This window comes from Malaclemys terrapin, chromosome 15, assembly GCF_027887155.1.
Source record: "Malaclemys terrapin pileata isolate rMalTer1 chromosome 15, rMalTer1.hap1, whole genome shotgun sequence".
Classification (NCBI taxonomy): Eukaryota; Metazoa; Chordata; order Testudines; family Emydidae; genus Malaclemys; species Malaclemys terrapin.
Window position 1 is genome coordinate 14,209,806 of NC_071519.1, and position 5,000 is coordinate 14,214,805.

Sequence of the window (5,000 nt, forward strand, 5' to 3'; positions counted from 1 at the left end):
GTCGTCCCTGGGAGAGCCGGGTCGGCGGCGGTGGCGGGTGTCAGGCTTTACATCCAGCCTCCGGAGGGTGAGCGTCCTCGGACGCGCTGCAGCTGCCGCAGAGAGGCGGCCTCTGAGGCAGGGAGCGGGGCACCGAGGCTGGGGAGTGGGGAGCAGGAGCCGTGGGGTGGGGGGCGTTCAGGACAACAGGTCAAGCCCCGGGTAGCGGCTGTCAAATGTTCAAAGTCCCCACCGGGACAACAGGTCAACCCCAGGGGAAGCAGCTGTAAAATTTTCAAAGTCCCCGTTCGGCCACCAGGTCAACCCGCTGAATCTATTGGGTTGACCTGGCGGCCGGTTTCCTTTCCGGCCACCAGGTCAACCCAATGGATTCAACGGGTTGACCTGGTGGCCGGTTTGCTTTCCGGCCCGGGCGTCACCCCACTCCGAGGGCAGAGCGGCAGTGGTCTTGAGGACCACAGAGGGGGGGCTTAATAGTCGAGACGGAGCCGGTCCGGGGGAGGCTTAATAGTCGTCCCCCGAGGACTCCGGGGGCAGGCTTAATAGTCGTTCCAGGAGAGGCTTAATAGTCGTCCCCCCGAGTACTCCGGGGGCAGGCTTAATAGCCATTCCCCAGGCGGTCCGGCGGAGGCTTAAGAGTCGTGCTTAGCGGCCACCAGGTCAACCCGCGGAATCTACTGGGTTGACCTGGTGGCCGCTTTGCTTTCCGGCCCGGGCGTCACCCCACTCCGAGGGCAGAGCGGCAGTGGTCTTGAGGACCACAGAGGGGGGGCTTAATAGTCGAGACGGAGCCGGTCCGGGGGAGGCTTAATAGTCGTCCCCCGAGGACTCCGGGGGCAGGCTTAATAGCCATTCCCCAGGCGGTCCGGCGGAGGCTTAAGAGTCGTGCTTAACGGCCACCAGGTCAACCCGCGGAATCTACTGGGTTGACCTGGCGGCCGGTTTGCTTTCCGGCCACCAGGTCAACCCATTGGATTCGACGGGTTGACCTGGTGGCCGCTTTGCTTTCCGGCCCGGGTGTCACCCCACTCCGAGGGCAGCGCGGCAGTGGTCTTGACGACCACAGAGGGGGGGCTTAATAGTCGAGACGGAGCCGGTCCGGGAGAGGCTTAATCGTCATCCCCCGACAGTGTGTGTGTGGGGGGGAGGCTTAGCAGTCTTCCCCCCAGGCTGGGTGGGGGCCTGGCGGGAGGCGTCGCAGTCTTCCCCCGGGCGGTCCGGTGGGGGAGGCTTAGCAGTCGTCCTCAGGGTGGTCCGGGGGTGGGGGGAGGCCTCACAGTCGTCCCTGGGAGAGCCGGGTCGGCGGCGGTGGCGGGTGTCAGGCTTTACATCCAGCCTCCGGAGGGTGAGCGTCCTCGGACGCGCTGCAGCTGCCGCAGAGAGGCGGCCTCTGAGGCAGGGAGCGGGGCACCGAGGCTGGGGAGTGGGGAGCAGGAGCCGTGGGGTGGGGGGCGTTCAGGACAACAGGTCAAGCCCCGGGTAGCGGCTGTCAAATGTTCAAAGTCCCCACCGGGACAACAGGTCAACCCCAGGGGAAGCAGCTGTAAAATTTTCAAAGTCCCCGTTCGGCCACCAGGTCAACCCGCTGAATCTATTGGGTTGACCTGGCGGCCGGTTTCCTTTCCGGCCACCAGGTCAACCCAATGGATTCAACGGGTTGACCTGGTGGCCGGTTTGCTTTCCGGCCCGGGCGTCACCCCACTCCGAGGGCAGAGCGGCAGTGGTCTTGAGGACCACAGAGGGGGGGCTTAATAGTCGAGACGGAGCCGGTCCGGGGGAGGCTTAATAGTCGTCCCCCGAGGACTCCGGGGGCAGGCTTAATAGTCGTTCCAGGAGAGGCTTAATAGTCGTCCCCCCGAGTACTCCGGGGGCAGGCTTAATAGCCATTCCCCAGGCGGTCCGGCGGAGGCTTAAGAGTCGTGCTTAGCGGCCACCAGGTCAACCCGCGGAATCTACTGGGTTGACCTGGCGGCCGGTTTGCTTTCCGGCCACCAGGTCAACCCATTGGATTCGACGGGTTGACCTGGTGGCCGCTTTGCTTTCCGGCCCGGGTGTCACCCCACTCCGAGGGCTGCGCGGCAGCGGTCCTGAGGACCACAGAGGGGGGGCTTAATAGTCGAGAGGGAGCAGGTCCGGGGAAGGCTTAGCAGTCTTCCCCCGGGCGGTCCGTTGGGGGAGGCTTAGCAGTCGTCCCCAGGGCGGTCCGGGGGTGGGGGGAGGCCTCACAGTCGTCCCTCGGAGAGCCGGGTCGGCGGCGGTGGCGGGCGTCAGGCTTTACGTCCAGCCTCCGGAAGGTGCGCGTCCTCGGAGGCGATGCAGGCGCCGCAAAGGGGCAGCCTCCGAGGCAGGGAGCGGAGCACCGAGGCTGGGGAGAGGGGAGCAGGAGCCGGGGGCTGGGGGGGGTGGGGTGGGGGGGGGGCGTTCAGGACAAGCGGTCAAGCCCCGGGGAGCAGCTGTCAAATGTTCCAAGTCCCCACTCGGCCACCAGGTCCACCCCAGTCTAGCAATGGGGTTGACCTGGCTGATGGCCGGTTAGTGTCAAGGTAAACTCACCGTCGTCCACAGGAGGGCAGCTCTCAGGCCGTCCGGCTGCGGCTGACTCTGGGGCGGTGCCCGGTCCCGGCAGCGAGGGGCGGGGGGGGGGCGCGGAGCGACACGGAGCTAACCGGCCCCCGGGGCCGGGGGCGCCTCCCGCGACTTTGGGGGCCGCGGGTCGTCAGTGGCGTGCAGGCCGGGCCTCTCCCGGGGGATTCGGGGGGGGGGGGGGGCGGTCCTGCGGGCCGGGCGCAGGGGGCTCGAGCGAGCCCGGGCCGGTCCGCCCCGGGGCCGGGGTCTCCGCCTGCGGCTCGGGGGGGCGCGGGTCGTCGGGGGAGGAAGCCCGGGGGAGCTGCACGCCGGCCTGCCAGGCCAGGCCAGGCCTGGCCTGGGTGGCCGCGGGGGGATTCGGGGCGGTCCCGCGAGCCGGCGGCCGGGCGCAGGGGGTCCGAGCGCGTCCGAGCGAGTCCGTCCCGGCCCCGGGGTCTCCCCCTGCGGCTCTGGGGGGCCGTGGGTCCCCGCTGGCGGAAGCCGCTGGGCGCTGGACACCCGCCGTCCGTCCCGCCTGGCCAGGCCTGGCCTGGGTGGCCGCGGGGCGGGGGATTCGGGGCGGTCCCGCGAGCCGGCGGCCGGGCGCAGGGGGTCCGAGCGCGTCCGAGCGAGTCCGTCCCGGCCCCGGGGTGTCCCCCTGCGGCTCTGGGGGCCGTGGGTCCCCGCTGGAGGAAGCCGCTGGGCGCTGGACACCCGCCGTCCGTCCCGCCTGGCCAGGCCTGGCCTGGGTGGCCGCGGGGGGATTCGGGGCGGTCCCGCGAGCCGGCGCCCGGGCGCAGGGGGTCCGAGCGAGTCCGTCCCGGGCCCGGGGCCTCCCCCTGCGGCTTTGGGGGCCGTGGGTCCCCGCTGGCGGAAGCCGCTGGGCGCTGGACACCCGCCGTCCGTCCCGCCTGGCCAGGCCTGGCCTGGGTGGCCGCGGGGCGGGGGGATTCGGGGCGGTCCTGCGGGCCGGCGGCCGGGAGGGTCCGGGCCAGTCCGCCCCATGCCCGGGGTCTCCCCCAGCGGCTTCGGTGGGTCCTCCGCGGAGGAAGCCGGGTGGGGAGCCGGACCCCAGGCGCCCAGACCCGTGACCTGCGGCCGCGACCTCCGACTCGGCAGGAGCGACGAGGGGCTTTCCGGCCCGTCCCCCCCCTCTCCTTCCTCCCCAGAAAAGGAGAGAGAGCTGGCTCGGACCGGGAAAAGCTGCCTACGGCACCTGGGATTCCCAGGCGGTCACCCATCCAAGTACTAGCCAGGCCCGGGACGGTTTACCTTCCGAGATCGGACGGGATCGGGGGCGTTCGGTCCGGTATGGCCGTAGGCACCCGGCCCCCGCGCCTCCTCGCCCGCTTTCCCCTGCCGACGCCCGGGCCTGCCGCACGGTGAGCCCCGGTCGGACTGCCCCCCTGCGGCAGGGCCCCCGTCTCTCGCGGGCCCGGTCCTTTTTTCCTTCTCGAGCTCCGGGGCCCGGGCTGGCCGCCAGAGCCCCTCCGCCCGCCCGCCCTCCCCGGCGTCGGGGAAAATATTGTCCCGGACATCCAGTGCGCCCTGATCCTGTCAGCCGGGGGGGGGGGTGGGTGGGTGGAGGGGGGGCAGTCCCTCGCTGCGGCCGGGGAGGGTGAGCCCAGGGCGGCTTGCCTGCCGTCCGAGTCCCCTCTCGGCCACCAGGTCAACCCCGAGCCGAAAGGGCTGAAAAATTTTCAGAGTCCCCTCCCGGGCACCAGGTCAACCCGTGGAATCGAACGGGTTCGCCTGCTGGCCGGTTCGCTTCCCGGCCACCAGGTCAACCCGTAGGTTTGAACGGGCACGCCCGGTGGCCGCTTTCCCGTCCGGTCACCAGGTCAACCCGGATCTCCCTCCTTCCCTGGGCGCCCCCTCCTCGGAGGCGTCAGGTTCCATTTTCTTTTTCCCCCCAGACTTCCAGGGGCCCGATCCAGTCGGCCGGGAGGCAGTCCCTCGCTGCGGCCGGGGTGGGTGAGGCCAGGGCGGCTTGCCTGCCGTCCGAGTCCCCTCTCGGCCACCAGGTCAACCCCGAGCCGAAAGGGCTGAACATTTTTCAGAGTCCCCTCCCGGGCACCAGGTCAACCCGTGGAATCGAACGGGTTCACCTGCTGGCCGGTTCGCTTCCCGGCCACCAGGTCAACCCGTAGGTTGCCGACGGGGCTAGCCAGTGGCCGGTTTGCTTTCCGGCCGCCAGGTCAACCCCTAGGTTTGAACGGGCACGCCCGGTGGCCGCTTTCCCGTCCGGTCACCAGGTCGACCCGGATCTCCCTCCTTCCCTGGGCGCCCCCTCCTCGGAGGCGTCAGGTTCCATTCTTTTTTCCAGACTTCCAGGGGCCCGATCCAGTCGGCCGGGAGGCAGTCCCTCGCTGCGGCCGGGGAGGGTGAGCCCAGGGCGGCCTGGTCCATGTCTCTAGTGGGCCCGATCCTTTTTT

General features: G+C 70.4%; 1 non-coding gene across 1 annotated transcript; it reads right to left on the minus strand.

Moving 5' to 3' along the window:
* Positions 1–3,769: 3,769 nt before the first annotated feature.
* Positions 3,770–3,888, minus strand: LOC128823669 (5S ribosomal RNA). The gene has a single exon (XR_008441909.1). It is a non-coding gene; the product is annotated as a 5S ribosomal RNA (ribosomal RNA).
* Between the last annotated feature and the right edge of the window lie 1,112 nt (positions 3,889–5,000).